Below are 24338 nucleotides of genomic sequence, written 5' to 3'. Positions count from 1 at the left end.
ACTTGCATATAAATGTTCTAGAGATGAGAGCAGTGCTTCTTGCATTGCAAGCACTTCAAGACTCTCTCCCTCTAGGGACTATTGCAATACAGTCAGACAGTATGTCTGTGGTGTGGTACATAAACAAGCAGAAGGAACCAGATCTTACCCCCTTTGTCAAGAAGCCCTAAGAGTGTGACAATGGGCAGTTTCTTCCCAGCACTTTCTAATTGTAATGCACATTACAGGGAAGTCCAACATGGTAGCAGACAAGCTGAGCAGAGCAATCCTAATGCCTCACGAGTCGTCTCTCAATCACAATGTAGCGGAAATGATTTTCCAAACATAGGGACAGCCTTGCTGTGATCTCTTTGCCACTCCCATGAATGCCAAGTGCAGCAACTACTTTACCCTAATCCCCCCTCCGAAGGAGACACCGAGAGATGTACTTGCTCACGATTGGCCCTCGGGACTTCTATATGCCTTTCCTCCATTTCCTGTGATACCCAGAGTAATTCAGAAAGCACAATGCTCGGGAAGCAGGATAATTCTCATTGCTCCTTACTGGCCTTGCCAAGTTTGGTTCCCCTTCCTTTGACCTCATCTTCTGGAGAAGCCTTGGATTCTGGACCCAGTGCCAGATCTGCTGACTCATATGTCAGGGGCGCTTCATCCTTCTCTCCACACCATAAAACTGACAGCTTGGCTGCTCCACTTCCCAGTTTACTCAGGCTTCACAATTTCACTCCTGCAGTTAGACATATCTTAATGTCCTCGCATAAAGCTTCCACTAGAAAGCTGTATTCTAGTAAATGGAAGAGGTTTTCCCTTTGGGCTCTAGACAGGAACGTCAATCCTTTTTCTGCACATATTCATTCTATTTTGGAATTTTTGGCAGAACTGTTTCAGCAAGGCTCACCTGCAGCAAACAACAGGGTTCAGCTCGCTGCAATTTCAGATTTTCACATTGGTGATTCTACTTCCAACTTAATGTCACATAGATTGTGTAGAGCCTTCTTAAAAGGTGCCTCCTTATTAAGACCTCCCTTTAAGGAACCCCTTTCTCCTTGGGATTTAAATTTTGTTTAGTCTCATCTCATGTTACCACCTTTTGAGCCCTCTTCATTTTCAGACCTCAAGTTCCTTTCCTGGAAGACCTTGTTTCTAGTGGGTGTAACTTCTGCTAGAAGAGTGTCAGAGTTGCAAGCTCTTTCTGTTAAACCGCCATATTTGAATTTTCATAAGGATAGGGTATCCTTACGTACAAACCCATCCTTTCTACCTGAAGTCTCTTCTCCAAACAACATAAACAATCTATAGAACTTCCACTGTTCTTTCCTGATCATAGCAACAAGGCAGAGTACAAATTACATCAACTGGACGTGCATAGGCAACTCAGATTCTATTTGCATAGGACCAAAGACTTCAGAAAATCTGACCAATTATTTGTATCCTTCTCTGATGCAAAAAAAGGAACCTCAGTCTCAAAAACTACTCTTTCCAATTGGCTTTCAAATTGTATTACATTCATCTATAACTCAAATCACAAAGATTTACCTTTTAAAGTGAAGGCTCATTCCACTAGAGCAATGGCTACGTCATCTGCCTTTCAAGCCAGAATTCCCATCGATAATATTTGTGCAGCAGCTACTTGGTCTACTCCCCATACTTTTATCTCTCATTGCAAAGTGGATTTGGCCTCCAGGGACAGGGTATCCTTTGGTTCCACGATGCTTAAAGGTGTACTCCCATGAGCCACCCAGGGTATACCTGCTAGGGACGCTGTCCCATCATTGTAAGAATGAAGGCGAGATAGGACAACATAACATAAAGAAGTTATGTACTCACCATAATGTTCCGTATTTGTTGTCCATCTCACCATTCATTCTTACGAACACCCCCTGCTAAAGACTCCTTGTGGACCTAGTAGATTTTTTTACTACTTTCAGGAGTTCTTTGTCTCAGCTTGTTTCTCTTTCTAGTATGTGTAGTATGGACTTGGATATATGTATATATGTATATGTTTGTAGATATGTATATAGTGTACATATCGTTCAGTAGTAGCAGCAAACAAGATCTGGGGAATTACACCACTGCATTGTGGAATACCTTCTTGCCATGAGCCAGGTTTGAGACTTTCAACTAAGTATTCGGCCGAGTCGGAGGATCGGCTCTGAACCCATCATTGTAAGAATGAACGGCGAGATGGGCAACAAACATGGAACGTTATGGTGAGTACATAACTTCTTTTTATCTTAGACTTCCTCACCTCATGTTTTAAAACTTTCACTATGTTTGGATCTGATGAGGTCAACAGATACATATGCACTCCAGCAATTGCAGATATATACATGAAATCAATTTCAAGGAGGCCCATCCTGCTTTCTGAGCGTGAAATATATAATCTTGGTATACACTGATTTTTATATGTCATTTGATAAGTATGAAGCATTTTTCTTTTTTTCCTGTCCAGCTGATACAATACCTTTTGGGGCATGTTAATCACACCAGAACTGTAAGTTAGAACAGGAAGAGCAAATTGATTTATAGCTTAGACATTATTCCTACATGTCAAGGCTGTTTTCAGTATTAGTTTTAGTCTTGTGAAGTATTCCTTACTGAGTTTTATTCATATTTGTTTGTTTTCTTGCCGATCCTTCATCATTTCCCAAATATTTACATACTGTCTCATGCTCAAATTCCTTTATATCACATTCCTATCCCAGATTGATATTTTCTTGGTACTGCAGCTTTCCTGATTTAAACATTGCTCATGCACATTAACAAGACCAAATGACATTCATCGGGGAAAGTTTTAAGTACTTGTTGCTGTGCTTTAAACTTCTCATCTTATGAACTATACCATTTTAAGTAATCTGCAAAAAGTAGGTTAGTCTTTAAGCAAGATTGTTTTCAATGAGCCAAATTGTAACCATGATGTAATCTGTTAAGTAAATAGTTTACTGGGTTAAGGGAAAGACAAAACAACAGCAGTGACAAAGAATATCCCTCCTCCTTTGAATCTTTATCCCTGGGATAATAATTTGCCCTTTGTCATGGCTTAACTGCAAAATTGTTTGCCACTGTTTATAGTTAGTGTATTGTAATTGATCAGTCTAGGATGTATATTACAGATCTGTAAGCAATCCTTTATCCATTAATGTGGGATGCTGTCAAATGCTTTTTTGTAATATATCCTTACCATAGTTGGATTCCTCCTCTTTTTACCATAATATGTTATGGCTATATTTAGCAACAAATAATCCTCTGTTCCATATGACTTTCTTTTGTTACCCTTTAGTTCTGTTGTCATGATTGAGTTTTCTTCTAAATGACTTTAACTCCATCTGCATCAATTCCATCATGTGGTTTGTACATCATCAGAAGGCAAGATATTGGCCTGTAGTTTTTAGGATGACGTACAGGTTCATATTTAAGTAGGAGTATTGTTTTTCCTGATGTTAACCAGGTTGGTTTCTGTTTGGTAATTTTTACTTAAGGCTAAGTCTTTGCTTGAACATATTGACACTTTTAGCCAGAAGATGGATGCTGCATCTGGGCCTGTGGTTTTCCATTTAGGAGCTTTTCTTAATTTTGTTTTGTGGCCGTTAGTTCATCCCATTTCATATTCTGTACATTTGAACATCTTACTATTTCTGTTAAGTTTTCTATCCATTCAGCATATGTGTTATGTTCCACAGGATCCTCATACAATAGAGTCAATTATCTGAACTAATTAGAACGTAGTATAGTTTGGATAATCAAACTGTTTGGATAATCAAATGTATAATTGAACTGGATAAAAAACTTTTAAAATCTTGTTTTTTTTTGCACGCAGGAGTACACTATTCAACCATTCTGCGATTCCAGTGGATAATAAAGAATATTTTTCACAAACGAGCTGGCTACAAGCTCAAAAAACATGGTCAAGTGAATATGTATAAAGTTTACATATTCAAACTTTATGATTTTTCTTAGCCAAAGTCTTTGGAAGGCTGGTGCGGATAATTGATGTTTTGGATAATCTACTCTCTACTGTAGATATTTCTCAAAAATTTGTCAGTTTTTTTTTTTTTTTTTTTTTTTTTTTTTTTGTGATGTTTCTATTCCTTTTGATTTGTTTCCCGGTTCTCTGTAAACTTTTATTTTTTGGTTCATCAATGAAGTGCTTATTTTGTTAATTTTCCCTTTATATTTATATGCATGTCTTCTAAGTTTTTCTGCCTGTGCTGATGTCTTTAGTTTATTATTTGTTGGAGTACATGCTAAGTCCTGGTCTGTACTGATACTGTGCATTGCTTTTAGTATGTCTATCTTTCTATGTATTTTTTGTTGATCTTTTCCCTCTTTTATATTCTTCTAACAGTGACACATCTTGTCTTAATTGCTTTATAGTTTTTTCTATTCGATGTTTCCATGATGGCATTTTATTTATTCTCTTCCTTTCCTTTATTGCTTTATGTTTTTGTTGTAAGACTTTATCTGTTATAAATGTCGATGCACAGTAATATATCCTATTTACTCGAGTTACATATCATAAATTTCTGTCAGTAGTCTTGATTACTGTGTTCATCTGTTTTATCAGACTTCTGATAGTTTGGGTCTTAATTTACTTTCTGTAAACTATATTTCATTGATCTTGATATGTCTATCCATCTCTATTAAATCAGGCAACTCTTCCCTTAGATCATTTTCTTCTGAACTGAAAGTACATTCTTTGTTGTCTGTTTCCTGAAGGCATTCCACAGAAAGTTCCAAAACATCTTTCTGTGACATGTCCTTTTTAGCTGCATATTCTGCTCTTTCATATGAGGACTCACTGGCCTATCTTCCATGACATTGACTGTGTCCCCGTTCCTTCCGTTGCTGTGCACCTCCAGCGGAACTTTTGTACTGGTTTCCTACTGACGTCTGCAGAGCAGCATCATGTGGCAAGTCATCAGATGCCTCCCTTTCACTTTGTTTCTTAGTTTGTGGACTCATTGCTCCATCATGCTCTGACATTACATGCATTGGATTTTTTACACTAAATCCTTCACTTCACAGGTAATTCATAACTTCAGTATCCATTCTCCATTACTAATCCTCTTTTCTATATTTCTGCTTTGTTTTCTTATTTTTTGTATTATGAAATTTTCCTTATCCATGTGCCTTTGCCTGTATTTCTTTTCAAATATCTTTGATGCTGCTTTTTTGTAATAATTAGTTTTGCTTTGTCCTTTGCATAAATATGTCACCATACAAAATCTCTTTTTCTTTCTAGTGTCCATATTTCTTCTTCTTCCGCTCCACTTTTTCTCCTTAATTCAGGGACTCAGTTGTTCCATCCTGTTATGATATTGCATGTGTTGGATTTTCTCCACTTAATCCTTCACTGTGCATGTATTCCATAACTTCAGCCCTGTTGTTGTCATTTTCATTCATTCCTCCACATATGGGTCACGGAGCCGACTCAGGCAATCTCTAGATTCTTGGATCTGACTCTCAAGCTCCTCCCTTTACCCATAATGCCCACACCATGACAGATTACCTCGGATCTTGTTTGCCGCTCTAATGATTCTGTCGGTATTATGTTCCCTTGAGCTGTAGGGTGCCTTATAGGAGTTGTGAGTAGATATTTATTTTTTTTCCTTTTAATTCCTTAATTTTAGTACATATTTCTATTTAGCCTTCCTCCAGTTACTCATCTTTTACCTTCAGATTTCCGTTTAGGTAAACTTTCATACCATTGATGATACTACGCCTTCTTTTACCATTTAGGTATACTTCCCTACCATTGTTGGTAGCTTTTTCATTACCTTTCTTCTTTTTTAAAACATTTTTTTTTGGTAAAGATTTCTATTATAATTTCTTCTCTCTTCTTTTTTTCTCACTTTGCTGTGGTTGGCTAGTGTTTGGTTGTTGGTTTGGCAGACAAGCCAACCGCATTTAAGAAGTGCACTTCATGTTGGCATAAGGTACCCAATTTTGATGCCCACAGGGAGTGCGTATATTGTTTAGGCCTTTCTTCCCTATGAGTTTCATGTGAGATCTGTGCGGGCTTTAATTCAAGGGCAGTTAAGAGTTAGGTGAAATAATTTGGTCCTGAAGAGCCTTTTACCAGCTTCTTACACTTGTTGCTTCTACTTCTGGGGCTCATTCCCCCACTAAAAAGCAGAAACCACTGGAGCCAAAGGCACATAGGAAGCATTCACCAGCATGGTCTCCTGTATCTTCTTAGAGTTCAGAGCTGCCCTCCAAAATCCAAAAAGTGTCGGATCTGACACCTTCAGGTCTGACAACCTCAGTAAGTAGGTCTCCTTAGATCCGGAGCCTGAGATTTCCTCCGGAACCTGTTTCCCCCAGGCTTAGGTCTCTTTTTTGCAGGAGATTCCTAGGAAGTTGTCCCATCCTCCATCCACAACTTCTTCACTCAGGTACTCCCGTAGTCTTTCCAAGGCAGATTTGGACAGGACGATGAGAAAATTTCTTAGAACACAAATGCAGATGGAGGTGTTGCCAACTCCATCTCTCAATGGATCTGTGAGTCTTCAGCCACCTTCACACCCCATAGTAACAACTTGTCCAATCCAACTTAAAGTTTGGAGTCGTCAGATCCAAGGATACCACCTTCTTCTTCAGATCTGACTTTGTCCATGATCCATGCAGCGCTGATTCCTATTGAGCAGGAGGAGTCTCGGAGCCGAAGTGACAGGACCAGATCCAGAGGATTGACTTTGACTCCAAGGTTTTTGAAGCTGTCGCTGCCCCTTGGAGCTCCACCGCTGGACAGCTGGGGTTCAATTCCCTCCTTGGAGGGAAGATCCAGGAGGGGTGGAGAGCCAGCTCCATTAAGGATGGTTTCTTACCTCTCCTGGACACTCTGCCTTTGAGGTAGTGGAAAGGGTATTTACCCTTCCCAGGGAATCTTCTCCTCTCATTTCCTCAGATCTTTTACCCATTCCCTCAAAGGATTTGAGCTCTAAGTCTTGTCACCCTTCTCCACAGGGACAGTTCTCATTCAGGAACTCCCATTCTTTTCTAATACCTCTTCAGAGCACCCCCACTGAAGAGGTACACAGGAAGAGAAAGTGCAACAGGATGCAGTTAGAGTCCCCTCAGGAATCCTTAATGGAGGACAATGATTTCGATGAGGGGGAAGAGTCCCCTAGGTCCCCACCTGATGATGTCTCCTTTGGAGAGATTTTAGAGATCTTGCACCAAAAAGGTGGCTGGTCCTCCCAAAGCCCTTCCAAAGAGGAGTTGGTATTTCTGGAAGCATTCTGGTCTGGCCCGTCTACGTCTTAGGTTATCTACCGGCAGATGACCTCATAGACCTTGTCTCCCGCCGGGCATGTAAGGAGTGGGATTCCATGGAGCCTATCCCTCACTGTCTGGACAAGATTTTAGTAGCCCGCAAAGATAGGCAGTACTGGGGCAAGGGTATCCCTATAGATGTTGTTGTAATGGCAGCCACCAAAAAAAGAACTAGCTGAACAAAGTTCCTCTGTCCATCTTCCTAACAGGGAGTCTGAGGAGTTGGACAGGTTTGGAAAGCACATTTATATTTCAGTGATCTTTGCCTTACGGTCCCTCAACTACCTGGCACATTTTATTAGATTACAGAGGGATTTGATCAAGGAACTCTCTATGTCTACCCCAGGGTCCATGTTGGCAGAGGAAGAGAAAACTTACTCCTCCCATCTGGCCAGCCTACAGTCTATGTCCAACATGTCCATGAGATTAATATCTCATGCTGCTGAATGTTCCTCATGGGCTGCTGGTTCAGGCATAGCCATAAGGAGACATGCCTGGATGAGACTGTGTGATTTTGCGGAGCCCTTTAGTCCTCTTTCTTCAATGCTCCTTTTGATGAATCTTCCCTGTTTGGGCCCACAGTTAAAGACACACTTTCCCGCAGTGAGAAAGATGGAAAGACCTTGTCTGCTGTTGGAATTCATTTCTGTACCCCACAGAGACCATTCTCTAGGAATCAACACAGTGGTAAGAAGTTGTGGTGTCAGAAATCTCAAGAACCTTTTCAGGATTTACGTGGAAAATTTTCTCCCAGGGGCAGAGGGAGAAGTAATGGAAGACACCGTCCTTTTGGTAGAGGGGATCCGCAGAACCAAGGGTCTTGAGATACTTTTTCGGACAGGACTTTTCAGCACTCCTGAAAGGTTGCCCGACTGTTCTTCACTGGAGTCAGTCAGGGGGTGTTCTTCCTTTCAACCAGATGCCTGGAAAGCCATCACAAGAGATTCTTGGGTGCAAAGGAGCATATCCATAGGATTCTTCATTCCCTTTACACAAAATCCCTCACAAAAGGTACATCTTCCTAATGTTCCACCCAGTTAGAGGGAGTTAGAAGCTTTAGAAATCCAGAAGCTGCTAGAAAAAAAGAGTCATCCAAAGGGTCCCATCAGACCATGCAGGATCCAGAATTTACTCAATGTTCTTTTTAGTGCCAAAGAAATCAGGAGACCTAAGACTTGTTCTGGATCTCAGTCATCTAAATCAGTTTGTGAAGAATTCCAAGTAATGGATGGTCACAGTTTAGTCCATTCTGCCTCTTCTACAGAAGGGTGACTGGATGTCCTCTATCGATCTTCAAGATGTATACTGTCACATCAAAATAAACAGGTACTCTTGAAGATATCTGTGCTTTCATCTCACCACAGCCCCCAGAGTGTTCACGAAATATATGGCAGTGGGGACAGCTCATCACAGACTGCACAGGGTGTTTCCTTATTTAGACAATTGGCTCCTTTCTGTACCAACCAAGCATCTACAAGAGGAGGCCAAAGATTACTTACTCCAGCTGGTCCATTCATAGGGATTACAGTAAATTTTTCAAGTCCCAACTTCAGCAGTCCAAGCCTTGGAATTTATAGGAGCTCGCCTGGACACAGTCAGTTCGCATTCTTAACTCAGATCAGAGCAGAATTCATTCTCTTAAGACTGCATGTCAGACAGATTCTGGATCATCCCTATCCTCCTGAGAGATTGGTTCTGCAAGCCTTAGGTTCCATGGCTGCAGCAGTCTCCGTATTACCCATGGCTCGATTTCACATAAGAATTCTCCAGTGGACCCTGTTAGTACAATGGTTGATGATTCGACATCCGTTGAAGTATCCTGTATAGATTTTGCAAGCCTACAAGGATTCCCTGCTTTGGTGGATTTAGTGTAATGAGCTTTATCAGGGATGTCCATTTATATTTCTTTCCCCAAAGGCCACGTTGACAACGGATACCTCTCAGTTGGGGTGGGGGCATTTCTTGGGACGGACAGTTGAGGGTATGTGGTCCCTAGAAGAGACCAGTTTTGCATATCAATGTCTTAGAGATGAGAGCAGTCCTGTTAGCATTGCAGGCCTTTTAGAACTCTCTCCCTCTAGGTACAGTTGCTGTCCAGACAGACAGTGTATCAGTGGTCTGGTACATCAGCAAATGGGGGGGGGGGCAGATTTTATTCCCTTTGCCGAGAAGCAATGAGAGTTTGGCAGTGGGCGATCTTCTCCAACCACTTTCTTGTAGCAACACACATTCCAGGGATATCCAGCATCTTAGCCGACAAGCTCAGCAGATCCATCCTGATGCCGCATCAGTGGTCTGTTAATCCTGTAGTGATGGAAATGATTTGTTGTCACAGGGGTCAACTGTGCTGTGACCTCTTCACCCCTTCCCTCAACAACAAGTGCAACAAGTTCTTTGCCCTAATTCTCCCTCAGGGAAAGTCACAGAGAGATGTTCTAGTCTACATTTGCCCCCCCCCCCGGTATCCTGTATGCTTATGCTCCCCTTCCCTTAATACCCACAGAGCTGAAGAGCAAGGTAATTATTATTGCTTCTTTCTGGCCTTGACAGATGTGGTTCCCATTCCTGTGGTCTCATCTTCAAAGTCTGCCTTGGACATTGGACCTCAGTCCAGACCTTGTTGCACACTTCGGGGATGATTCATCCAGGGATTCACAGCCTCAATTTAACCACATGGTTTCTCCAGTTCCAGTGATGGCTAGATAGTCCAGGCTTTCCTCTCCAGTTACTCAGATTTTATACTGATCTCAAATACTCTCTACCAGGAAGATTTACAGGAGTAAATGGAAGAAAGTCTCATATTGGCCAGAAAAAAGAAAGCTGGATCCCTTCACAGCTCCAGTTCTTGCTGTGTTAGATTTTCTGGATTCAGTCTCAGCCACATAACACACACACTCGGGTCACTCCACAACAAGTACAAATATGACTCTCTCATTGTCCATGTTGGTGTGAATGACATGAGACATATTCCCTGGCCTAAGTGAAAAGAGACATGGAGGAGCTCTTGGATCTTGTAGCCCAGACAGGTATGACCCTAGCCCTGAATAGCATCCTGCCATCTCCCAGAATGATACCAGAGTGCAAGGACAAAATGATTGACTTTTTTTTTAATTTATTTTATTCTATTTAAATTTGTTGACCCGGAAAGTCCGACTGGACGCAGGTCCATTTTCAGCAGAGGCCCGGGGAGAAAAGCTCCACAATTAAAATATTACAGACATAGTTACAGATGAAGAACATAGCAATTAAATATTACAAACATAGTTACAGATGAAGAACATAGTACATTCCGTAGACAACTAGCATCTGTGTCATCTGCAAAGTAAATAGCAGTCATTAACAATTGTTACAGTAAGAAGTTACTGCTGTATAATAAGTAGATAGGCATATAAGCATCAGAGCTTGCTGTAATCAAAGGTAGTTAGTGGGGTGGAAGAGAGATAGAGGATAGATGGAGTGGGCGAAGTTAAAGGGGTGAGTTACAAGGGCATAGCCAGCATGTTTTTAGGTGCACTTAAAGCTTTAAAGTGGGTGCATGATGGTACATATGTTATTGTGGGGGATGGTGTTCCATAATTTGGCCATAGCGCTGGAGAATAGTGCTTCTCCAGCAGAGTTATTGGCTCTAGTAACCTTTAAGTGATTTTTGTTGCTGGATCATAGTGGTCTGGTGGTGAGATAGGGTTGTAGTAGATTCTGGAGGGATGGGAGTTTTAGAGGATGGTTTACTAGTTTGTGGGCGAGTTGATGCCATTGAAGGAGGTGAGGGAGTTCTAGCCAGCCCAGTTCAGCAAGTGGGAGACCGTGGTGACTATGGTAGGATGCCCCGGTGGTGAATTTGGCAATTTTGTTGTAGCAGGTCTCGAGTTTATTTAGATCGCATTGCCTTAGGTTGGCATATATTGGAGAGGCATAAAGTAGGGTGGAGATAAAGTGCGAATTTGCAACTGAAATCCTAGCTGCTTTAGCGAGGAGTTGCTTATTTCTGTATAAGGCTCCTAGTTTTTTGTGGACTTTTTTTATGGCCATGGATATGTGAATGTCAAATTTGAGATTGTCTATTTCAACTCCTAGCAATTTGGTGTGATCTGTTGGGTGGATAGTGGTGTTACCTTTTGCTGTAATGTTAAAGTGAGAGTTGTTTGAATATGTTTGATGGGTTGGAAGATGAGGAGTTTAGTTTTGTTTGGATTGAGTATTAACTGGGCATCGGATAACCAAGTTTCAACAGAGGAAAAGGCATCCTGTGTGACCTTTTGCAGTTCGGGTAGGGACTGGGTTGAGCAAATGATAGTTGAGTCATCTGCATATTGTATGAGTGTGCCATGTTTGGTGGCAGAAGCTAGATTATTGGTGAAAATAGAGAAGAGTATGGGTCCAAGGATGGATCCTTGGGAACACTAGTAGAGACAGGTAGTTGGGGAGATATGTCATTGTCCCATACAATGGACTGCTTGCGGTCAGACAGGTAACTCTGAAACCATTTGGTGACTGAATGAGAGAAGGATAGGTTACTGAGAACAGAGATGCATTGTTTGTGTGGGACCGTGTCAAATGCTTTAGATAGGTCTAGGAAAGTAGCAGAGGAGAGATAGCCATTGTTTTTATGCTGAAGGATAGTGTTAGTAAAAGAGAGTAAGGCAGTGGTGGTGCTATGGTTTGGTCGGAAACCATGTTGAGTATTGGAAAGGGGGAGGTTAGTAAGGAGGTAGTCTGAGACTTGAGAGTGAATGCATCTCTCTAGTATTTTGGAGAGTGGAGAGAGAATAGCTATGGGGTGGTAATTGGTTAGTTCTGTGGAGGGGCTGCCTTTGTGGAGGGGAATTATGTGTGATATTTTCCATAGTGTAGTGATGTAGCATTCTGACAGAGATCGGTTAATCAAGATTGATACTGGGTAGGCTAGGCGTCACTGCAATTTGTAGGTATTCACTTGGGAGGTTGTCTGCTGCTAATTTCGTGGGTTTAAGTTTAGTTAAGAGTTTTTTTATGTTGGAGGTAGGAATAGGAGAAAAAGAGAAGACAGTGAGGAGATTACTAGTTGAAGGTGTAGGGTGGAGGGAAGGGTGGTTGTGTTGTCTAGCTAGTTATAGTACCCAGTTTGTGTGAAGTGTGTATTGAATGAGGTAGCAATATTTTCTGAGGAGTGAGGAATGTTAGGTGGAGGGGTACTGATTTTACCTGGGTGGAGGATGGAGTTTATGGAGGACCAGAATTGTTTGGGGTTGTGTTGGGAGGAGTTAAGGGCAGAGTGGTAGTATTGGATGTCCTGCTTTATTAGCTTTTTGACTCTACTGCGTAGTTCTAGGAATTTCTGTCTAGCTGAGGGGTTTTGGTGTTGTGCCAGTGTTCCCAGGCTTTATCTCTGTTTTTCATTTCTGACTTAGTGGTTTTCTGTAGCCATGGGGAGGGTTGGGCTTTGATTCTGGAAAGTCTTATGGGGCATGGTTATTTAGGATGCTCAGGAAGGTAGTATTGAAAAATTCAACTGCTTCATCTAGGCTGAGGTACTTAAGAGGATGTCAGTTACATTCTCTGAGGGAAGAGATGAATGTGAGTGGGTTAAAGTTTATTTTTTTACTTATTTGACGGTAGATGACAGGTTTAACTTGGTATAGATGTTTTTTGAGTAGGAATGTTGGGGAATGATCACTGAGGCTATCCGATAGGCAGCCTGCTATATAAGACTGGAGGCTCTTGCTGACTAGTATCCAATCCAGGGTAATGTGCTTGTTGGAGTTTTATTTATCCTGGTTGGTGACTGGACTAGTTGGGTGAAGCCATGAAGGTTTAGATGATGGATTGGATGGTTGCCAGAACAGGATTGCCAGTCAGTATTGAAATCACCTAAAATTACAGTCTCTTGGAGGAGATGGTGGGTAGTCCAGGCTGAGGAGATTTTGTAGTGGAGGGATATTTTGGTCAGGTGGGAAGTAGCATCCTATTATGTTGATGGTTTTATTTTGAGGTTGGTATATATTATTTCTTCATTGCCAATTTGGGGAGCTGATGAGTTTAGGATCTGGATGTTTAGATGTTGTTTAAATAATATAGCTATACCACCTCCTTTCTTGTTTAGCCGGTCTCCTCTTAGTATGCCATAACCGGTAGGGAGGATTTGCTCACTGGTAATGTGAGGTTTTAGCCAGGTTTCTGTCAGGATGATTATATCTGGGGAGTGCAAGTCTATGGTGGCATGGAGTTCGTGGACTTTGTTGGTTATACTTCTGATATTTAGGCTTAGCAGAAGGAGGTCACTTGACTTTCTACTGGCTGCGATTTGGGAGAAGTTGTGGTTATTAGTCTGATTATAAGGAGAGGGGTTGGAGATGGAGGGGCCAGGGTTGGGGTTGATGTCTCCACTGAGGGCTAGTTTTAATATGCATGAGGTTATTAATTTTGTCAATTTGTGAAACAATTGGCTAAGCTTCTTGTGTCATTCTAAGGGGATCCAGTATCTGTCTGCCTGAGATGACATGGTCCACAGACCACAATGCTTTGCCATATATGGCTTGCACCTGTTGCTCCTATGATTCCGGATACTGGCTAAGGCTCTTTCCACCCATATAGTGCCTTTTTTAGGCAAGGTTCAAATGCCAAATTCATCACCATAACAGGTACAAGCAAGCAAACTCTGAGGGTAATGCTACTCAGTGCTAGAAGTCTAAACCTCAAAATGCACTCACTTGAGGCACTCCTTAAAATGGAGAACATCGACATCTATGCAGTGACAGAGACCCAGTTCAAGGCTCCAGAGAGCACCCCTGCATTACCAGGCTATAATTCATACCACACCTTTCGGCCACCTAACCTGGACCGAAACACTAAAGGTGGAGGCGTGTCCATATTCATTAAGGATATCCACACATCCAGGCTACTTGCTCAACATAATGCATCCAAAATTATCCAAGTGCATCTAACACTGGGTAATAATGCAATCCAGGTTGTAGCTTGTTACAGATCCCCCACCATGCCCCAGGATTCCCACTCTTCATTTCTTAAGATACTGGAAAATATTAAGGTACAACCCAATACCTTAATTATTGGTGATTTCAACTACCCCCACCATCAACTGGGAAAACTACTCGGATACCAACTTATTCGCTCAACGTTTTCTGGAATTCATAAATTTCAACGCCTTGGATCAGCTTGTCCACACCCCCACCAGGGGCAGCAATATCCTGGATCTGGTCATTACCAATATGTGTAACTGGTGTTCTACGCCAGAGGTCAACTCCTCGCTGGTCAGATCCAACCACAAGCTAATCACCCTAGACATCCAAATCCCACCCCCATTAAGGAAACCACCGTCAAAAACTACTCCAAAGCTAACTTCATGCTTCTTAAGACACAAGTGGCAAACTTCACGACACCCATACAGACGGAAAATAGATGTACGACTGCTGAATCTTACACAAATGCACTGTATAAGCACATACATGAGTGCATGGATTGTGCCATCCCAAACAGAACCAAGATGCTATCCTCCAAAAAAAGGAAGCCAATCTGGTGGTCCCCTGCCATAAACAAATGCTACAACAGAAGGAAGAAGCTGTTTCAAAAAAAGAGTAAAATCCCAAGATTGGAGGAACTCCCTGGTCAGCCTCAGCAAGAAGCTGAGATCCTTCATAAAATCCTCCAAAGCCAGTTATGAAAATAAAATCGCCACTGATTCCAAAGACAGCCACAAAGCATTCTACAGCTATGTCAGGAATCTCAATGGCATACTCAGATATGCTCTGAGCTACAGCACAATGGCATTAAATATACAGAACTAACTGATATTGCCAACATCCTGGCAGATAGGTTCAGTGCTATCTTTACCGGCCTCTCACTCTCCAAAGGGCCCATCTTAATACCGGAAGAATGCAAAGCCCCTGTAATCATGGATGAACAAGTAAAGACTGCACTCTCCAAAGCCAGGAACACAGCATCCATGGGACCAGATAACATCCCAGGGTGCATACTGCACGAACTACAGAACAAACTGGCACCTCACCTAAGTACCATGTTCAATCATAGCCTCACCTCAGGGTATGTGCTTACTGAATGGCGCACAGTGACGGTTATCCCACTACACAAATGGGGTGCCACCATGGACCCCAGTAAACTACCACCTCATTAGCCTGACAAGCCTGGTCTGCAAGGCCATGGAATGTATCATCTTGGAGCTTATAAACAAAGACATAGGTAACCTTGAAACCCTGGACCCCACTCAGTTTGGGTTTGTAAAAGGTAAATCATGTCTACTAAACCTGATTAAATTCTTTGAAGCAGTCACCAGAGCCGTAGACAAGGGCAAGGTAGTGCACACATCCTATCTTGACCTCACCAAAGCTTTTGATACCATCCCCCACTCTGGAATTATAGATAAACTCACTAAACTGGGCATAAATCCCTATGTCACAAGATGGGTGGCCAACTGGCTCACTGACAGAACCCACACAGTAAAAGTAGCTGACTCCAAGTCCAACTTCAGACCAGTGACAAGTACCACAGGGTTCGGTCCTGGCTCCTCTCCTGTTTGGCATCTACTTCTGTGAAATGCAGGCCAACACAGTAGGTCTTCGACTGCAAACTGGGAGCCATAATAGAATCATCTAATGATGCAGACATTCTACAAAAGGGCCTCACAGAGACAGATGCTTGGTGTCAAAGTCATGGCCTCAAGCTCAATGCCAAGAAGAGCACTGTCATCCCCTTTGGGAAAAACTCAGTACCCATGAACTACCACATAAACAGTAGCTCACTAAACACAGAAAGTGTGATGAGACCTCGGGACACAGGTGGACAGTAGTCCCTCCTTTGATAACCACATAGCATCAGTAGTCTGAAAATCCTTCTTCGTGGCACACCTCATCACAAAAGGGTTCTCGTCTAGAAAAAAAGGAGGTCATTGTTCCTCTCTACTCATCCCTCATCAGAACCATTATAGAGTACAATGCCCCATTTGGCATGTATCTCACAAGATACCTACACCATTTGGAAAGGCCACAGAAATACCTCACTAAGAGGATTATTGGCCTCAAACAGATGCCATAAGCAGGCCGTCTCAAAAACTCCAGCTCTACTCCATCACATATGGCCTACTCAGAGGTGATCTCTGCCTAACATACAAAGCTATGTCAAACCCAGAGCTGTTGGACATGCTACACTTAAAGAAATCCCAATCTCTCTGAACCACACACTCCAGGACCTTAACCTTGCCACCAAAATAAACAGAACATGCTGGAGGGATAGATTCCTGTCCCAGAGACTTCCCGTACTCTGGAACAAACTACCCATTCATGTCAAGCAAAGCTCCTCATTGGCCCTCTTTAAGAAAAATCTTGATGACTTGATGGGAAATAGAAAATTCACCCCTGGGATCACTTCCGTGGTACTGCATGACAAGGGCACAGAAAAAATAATTTTCTTGGGTGGCGAAAGCCTGGGAACATTTTTGGCTAGGCTTATATAGGCCCCAGGGCTGATAGCCTAGTACCTACCTATGATGCCTTTGCCTGTGATTGAGGAGCCATTTCAGAGGGTAACTATGGATATTGTGGGACCTCTGAGTACCCCAAGCTCCACAGGGAAAATGTATATCCTACTGGTAGTAGATTATGCTACAAGATACCCTGAGGCAGTGGCCTTGTCCTCCATTGAGGCAGAAAAGGTGGCAAATGTTTTGTTAGAGATTTTCAGCAGGGTAGAATTCCCAAACGAAATACTGACAGAGGTGCCAGTTTCATGTCAGACCTGCTGGCTTGTCTGTGGAAGTACAGTGGGGTGAAGCACTTAAAGACCACCCCCTACCATCCCCAGACTAATGGTCTTGTTGAGAGGTTAAACTCTACTCTCAAGTCCATGCAATGGGCATTTGCAGACCAGTTTAAGAGGGAGTGAGATAAATATTTGTCCCATCTGTTGTTTGCTTACAGAGAGGTTCCCCAGGAATCCACGCGTTTTTCACCATTTGAGTTGCTGTATTGGCATAGGGTGAGGGGACCTTTAGATTTAATTTGAGATGAGTGGGAGGGTGAGTGTGAATCTCACCTGGAGTCTGTTGTGGCGTATGTCCTAAACCTCAGGACAAGGCTCAGGAAACTCATGGGCTTGGCTCAGGAGAACCTGGCAGAATCCCAACAGCAGAAAAAGCCTGGTATGACAGGAATGCTCAAGCTAGAGAGTATGCTGTAGGGCAGCAGGTGATGGTTCTCATTCCTGTCAGACACAAGAAGCTGCAGGCAGCCTGGGAGGGACTCTACAAGGTGGTACGGAAGGTCAGTGATGTTAACTACATGGTGGAACTGCTAGGCAGGAGCACAAATTGTACCATGTTAACATGATGAAATCTTAACCATGATAGGGAGGTCCTTGTGCTGAGTATTTGCAGTGAATTGAAGGAGGAGTCTGAGGGAGATCTGGTGACTGCCCTCCTCAGTGAGGCTCGGACTGACACCTCAGTGGAAAGGGGAGCAATGTCCCAGCAACTATTTCCTACCCAGGTTCTGGAAATCCGAGCAGTGTTACAGGAGTTTGGGGACATGTTCAGTGGGAAACCAGGGTGCACCCACCTGGTGCAGCACCAGGTGGATACAGGATCCCAAGGGCCTATTAGACAGGCCCCTTACAGGGTGCCTGAGAGAGTCAAACAGACTCTGAGGGAGGAGATACATCAAGATTCCAACATTCCCTAGGCCTCCCTAGTGGTGCAGGTGCCAAAGAAGGATGGCAGCACCAGCTTCTGTGTGGATTACAGGAAATTAAATAGTCACACAGAGTCAGATGCTTACCCCATGCCTAGGACAGATGAAGCCCTAGAGCAGCTGGGTGGGGCTAAATATCTTACCACCATTGATCTTACCAAGAATTACTGGCAAGTGCTCTTGACTCACAGTGCTAGAGAGAGGTTAGCCTTTGTGACTCCTTTTGACTTGTATGAGTTCACAAATATGCCCTTTGGGATGAAAAATGCCCCAGCGACTTTCCAGAGGATGGTAGATCATATCCTAGCAGGAGCAGGAGGGTTTGCCCTTGCTTACCTATATGATATTGCCATCTACAGCCATTCCTGCCAAGAGCACCTTTAGCATGTCGGGGAAGTGCTGGGCAGACTACAGAGGGAAGGTTGACCATTAAGCCCAACAAATGTCAAGTGGGTATGGCAGAGGTCTCCTACTTGGGACATAGAGTGGGTTATGGTAAGATCAGGCCAGAACCTGCCAAAGTGGAATCCATTCACGCATGGCCTCTATATGATACCAAAATGCAGGTGAGGGCATTCTTAGGGACAGCAGGGTACTGCAGAAAGATTGTCCCCAGCAATAGTTCCGTAGCTGCTCCCCTCAGACCTGACAAGGAAAAACAGGCCAGATAAGGTAGTGTGGACCACAGCATGCGAGCAGGCCTTCCAGAAGCTTAAAGAAGCTTTGGGAGGACCCCCTGTGTTAGCCAGTGCAGATTACAGCAAAGAATTTGTTGTGCAGGTGGATGCTTTGAACCATGGGGTGGGGGCTGTACTTAGCCAACTATCTTCAGAGGGAGAAGAACACCTAGCATTTTTTCTCAGTCATAGGTTCCAACCCAGGGAGGAATGCTATGCAGCTGTAGTAAAAGAATGTCTAGCCATAGTGTCGGCACTACAGAAACTTCAGCCTTATGTGTATGGAAGAAAATTCACTGTTACAGATCACAATCCCCTAACATGGATAAATCAAGCCAGCCAGCAAAATGCCAAGTTGCTAATATAGATCCTAGGTTGCAAGCAAATGATATATCAGTGCAGCACTGCAGTGGGATTAGCAATGCCAATGCAGAAGGGCTCTCAAGACAGGGAATGGAGTAAGGTATACCCAGATAGACTCAACCCTCTCAAGCAACATTTCTCAAGGGACACTTGCAAAAATAACTTGAGTTCTCGGGGGAGGGGATGTGAAAACCTGAGGGACTGCCAGCCCAGCCAGATATAATTGTGTGGATATTTCTATGTCGTTGTAAATATTAATATAATCCACAGGCTTGTTTTACAAATCTAAAGAGAACTATATGTTGGGATTAAACTATATGTTGTACTGAGCTTTAAAAATGTAACCACAGTGCACCCTGCTGGAAGAAAGCTGTTAAGTAAAGAATTTTACAACTGTGTCCTTTATTGCTGTGGCTTCCTGACAGGTGCAAGATTACAAAAATATGTTAAATTTTGAGTTCTGTGAGCCTGGGAAACTTCAGCAGAGGTTTCAAGAATGATGTAATCAGAAATTACTCAGCAGTACTGTGTATTATCAATTTAAGGGCTGTCTCAGAAAGAAAGAGGAGCATTTTTGTAACTTGTCTTGGATTTAGTAAGAACATCCACTCACCAGCACTTGCTTGCTAGTAGTATTTAGAACAGTGATTTCTCTTAGAGATAGATAGGAGTATAGCCAGATTAGTCTAGCTATTTTTAATGTTTATATCAGACTATCCTACAATATTGTTTTAAAGTATTTCCTGTGATTTCTGAACTCTGTAATGTCACTGTGTTGAAATAATAAGTATTGTCCTGTGTTTTTATTGTTTATTATTAAATATTTTTAAACCTGTCAACTGTGGCTGTTTTGTGTACAGATAATTTAAGCTCCAGAGTACTTAACATGTATTTGGTGATAGTGTACAAAGCTATTGCAATATCCTTGCTGTTTTGTCACACTTACCAGTTGGATAATAATATTGCACAGTAAAATTGGACACCCTTTGGTAAGGGCCTTTTATAGTAGCTGATAGTAGTGGTTGGTGGCAGTCGGTACTACCTTAATGTCTGGGCAGAAGGAGGCATAGCTGGAGATCCTGTGCCAGCCTTCCCCAGGAGTGTCTGTGTATTTGTATATAAATCAAATCTCAAAGTGTGTGTCTGTCAGCCACTTTGGCAAGGACACGAAGCACTGGTTGAACAGAGGGGGTGCTGGAGGTTTTGGCTTGACTACTAGGCTGAGATCTGAACCTTATAACTGTGCCAGTGGTGAGTCTTATTGGGGATATGGAGAGAATGGGAGAAACCAGCCCCAGACTGACTGTGATCTCTGTGTGCTGTTAAGGGAAATTGCACTTTACTGTGTGTGTACTTGTTATCCTCCCAATTTGCACGCCCCTCACTGTTGCTAGTGGTGAAGAATGAGGCTCCTTGATTACTGGGCCAGTGCATGGGTGTCACAGTACCCAAACAAAATTCAAAGACTGCAACTATGCACTATGCTGTATCACAAACCTGGGTCATTGTGGTGCATGCTTTTGGGCTGCTGAAGGCTCATTTTTGCTGCCTGGATATATCTGATGGTGCCATGCAGTATGACCCTGGAACCTGTGCTAAGATATTCTCAGTGTGTGCAGTGTTACAAGTTGTGATAATGAAGAAGCAGCTGCAGCAGTGAGGCGATTTGCAAGATGAACATCTCCCAGAGCACCAGCCACCAGAGGTTGAGCCAGATGTGAATTTGGCGGTGGTCACAGTAGCAAGAAATGAACATGCTCGATGGAGGTGGGCACAGTATGCCATGGCACAGGTAAAGAGGCATCAAATTGCACTGGGTTATACTGCAGCTGGAAGTGGTAACTACACAAAAGCTTACATTAAAGCCCTGTACAATCACTTGCATAAGTGTATAGACTCAGCATAAGTGTATAAACTCAGCTGTTCCAGAATCAAAGCCAGAGCCCCAAGTAAAAACAAGCCCCCATGGTGGACATCCAGTATCAACAAACTTTACAACAAATGCAAAATGTTGCTGTCCAAGAAAACAAAGGCGAGGCCCCAACAATGGAAAAGCATCCTCCTCAGCCTCAACAGGCAAATAAGACAACATATCAAATCATCTAACGGTATCTTAGAAAAACTTAGCAAGCACAGCCAAGGATAACCATAAGACCTTTTACAGGTATGTACTCAGCCTAAAAGGTAGGACATAAGTGTGTGCTAAACTTGTGACTAACGGTATCACACTCACTGACCCCACAGAGATAGCAAACCTGCTAGCAGATAGGTTTGGCAAAAATTTCACTCCCTTATCCCCTCCAAATTTATCGCAAACCTTTCCCCCACCCTACATATCTGAAGAGCAGGTCATTAAAGCCTTGTCCAAGGCAAAAAGCACAGTCCCTGTGGGACCAGACAGCATCCCAAGCTGTCTTCCAAACAGGTTAAAACATGAACTAGCATCAACATTAAGTACCCTTTTCAGTCATAGCCTAACTACAGGCTTTGTTCCTGTTGAATGGAGAACAGCAGCAGTTATTCCCCTCTACAAAAGTGGCTTAGCAATGGGCCCGGGGAATTATAGACCCATAAATCTGAGCAGCCTCATCTGTAAGGCCATGGAATGCATCATGGATCCCATAAACAAAGACATAGGCAACCTAATCCTGAATCCAACCTAATTCTGCTTTATCAAGGGCAGATCCTGCCTGTTAAATCTGGAGGATTTCTTCAAAAATGTGTCCAGGGCTATTGACAAGGGCAAATCTGTGCACACAGCATACCTCGACTTGGCAAAGGCTTTCAACACAATCCCACACTCGGGCATTACTGATAAACTTAGCAAACTGTATGTAAACCCCTTTGTTTTAAGATGGGTTGCCAACTAGCTCACAAACTGGACATGCATTATTAAAGTGGGTGGCTTCATATCAGCTAGCAGACCTGTCACTAGTGGGGTGCCACAAGGGTCAGTGCTGGGCCCCCTACTGTTTGGTATGTACGTCTCAGAAATTCAGGCCAAAACTAAGGGGTTGTGGCTGATCAAATTTGCGGACGACTGCAAACTAGGTGCAATTATTGAATCCCCAAATTATGTCAGTATACTTCAGGTGGGTCTTACGCAGACTGACTGGTGTCTTAGTCACAGTCTCAATTTAAATGCAAAGAAATGCATTATCATTCCCTTGGGCAAAAACAATGTCCCTTCATACTATCAAATCAACAACAGTATCCTAAGTACCTGTGAAGTGGTAAGGGAAATGGGATCACGAATTGACTGCAACCTTAACTTTGACCACTACGTGCCTACTGTAGTAAGGAAAGCTTTCTACGTAGCTCACTTGATTAGTAACATCATCGTCTTGAGAGCACTCCAGCATGTAAAACAGAACACCTCTTTGACACTGTTCGAGAGGAACCTGGACAAATGGATGGGGCAGTGTAAATTTGTACCAGGGATAGGACCCACAATCCTACTGGACATGAGTTGCCATTACTAAATGCAATCCTGGGTATTGCCTAGCATATTTATGGTATTACATTGGGATGAAATGGCTAGACTTGAAATGACCTCCGGGTTGATAGCCTAGTAAACTCCTGTGATCCTATGATAATTATGCAGAGTCTCACGTACAGGTCTACATGGTGTTGTACACACTCATGTGTGAGCTTGTTTGTATCCAAAAGGAGGTTCTGTGCACTTCTCTAGTTAAACCTGTGGTGAATGGAGTTGCTAAAGAGTCCTATCTTTGCAGTACTTGAAGTATATGTTGTAAAACAGAACTGTGATTAAATATTTACCTTCCAATCCCTTTTTCACATGTTCAAAATAGCATGGTCCATGTCGAACCCTGGCCCAGCAACTTAGTTGCTGTATGTTGCTTGACATTTCTTGCAGTGGGAAAAGGTCATGACCACAAGACACCAGCCATGTTTGTCTAGTATGAGCCCTGGTGTATGGCTATAGCTTCTGATTACAGGGCCCAGTTACAGGGTGTCCTAGTGATGCTCACAAGAAAGCAAAATCTTTCTCCTCCTGCTTCATAGAGACCACTGGGACTATTTGCTGGAGGAATTTTTTGAGGGTTCCCAGTATAAGGTGGATGCCTGGAACTGTCTCACCAGGCTGGTTACTGATGCCACTGGCATTTCTTGAACTGGTGAATGGTGCATCATCACTACAGTTACCTGAAGAGGCTCACCTAGACGTTGTTTACTGCTGGAAAGAAGTCAGACTGATAGCTTCTGAGATGTGTGTGTGTGTGTGTGTGTGTGTGTGTGTGTGTGTGTGTGTGTGTGTGTGTGTGTGTGTGTGTGTGTGTGTGTGTACTATACTTATGTATCACTGTTTGTTCCACAGCCCAGGAGGACATAGTGCAGTACCAGGTAGGTTATCCCACTTTTCCTGGCACAAGAGTTAGTGTGGTTTATAGAACTCTTAGAGGTGTAGTTATCCTTTGCACAATATAACTATTGGAAATGCCCACAAAGCCTTTTAGACTTCTTAGGCAGCTTAGCTGTGGGGGACGTTATTAACTTTTGTTTAATGTTTATAGCCTGTCAGCATCTGAAGTCAGTTATGCCTCTGCAGTACTCACCATTCAGTACTCAGAATGTGTGCAATACTCAGCATATGTGCAGTGCTCAGTATGTGTGCAGTACTCAGCATGTATGCTTGCTCATTGCTGGCTGTTTGGCCTTAGTAATGGTGTCAGACAAGTGTGTGTGTGTGTGTGTGTGTGTGTGTGTGTGTGTGTGTGTGTGTGTGTGTGTGTGTCAGTGTTTGTCTGTCAGTGACTGGGAACAGGGACACAGAGCTCAGAGTGTCAGTGTGGTGTTTTGTGCGGGCCTGGAGAAAGAAAGAGAATCCAGCCCCAGGTCTGGAGCATGCTCCCTGTGTGCTCTTAAGGGAAATTGTGCTTGGTGCAAGGAGATGCATCTGAAAATACTGTGTAATTCCATCTTTGCTGTTAGTGACTGTCCCTCACCAGAGTCAGTGATGAGGACTGTGTCTCCTTAATTGCTGGCCTGGAGTAGGGACCTGTCACATATTGGTGGCAGCTGGGTGGGATATTAATTGAACTTCAGTAGCCGGTGAGCAGTGTCATTAAAGATGTGTGTACTCTTAATAATCACAAGGTAAACATACAGTGTTTCATTTTCACAATAGTTTTTATTTATTTTTGTTAGTTTAGTAGTTTAGTCAGGGAAAGCAGGCAAGAATGTCCAGTTGGCCAAGATGTGTGAAGCCAAAGGACTGGTGCATGCCACTCTGACTAAAAAGGAAATGATTTCAGCGTTTGTCAGAGCTGCAGCACAGACCAGCAACCCAGAAGACAACCAGTCTGTT

Source organism: Protopterus annectens, chromosome 2.part0 (assembly GCF_019279795.1).
Source record: "Protopterus annectens isolate FY-2018-M chromosome 2.part0, PAN1.0, whole genome shotgun sequence".
Taxonomy (NCBI): domain Eukaryota; kingdom Metazoa; phylum Chordata; order Ceratodontiformes; family Protopteridae; genus Protopterus; species Protopterus annectens.
The sequence above is the reverse complement of the archived record's forward strand: the minus strand, read 5'-3'. Positions refer to the sequence as shown.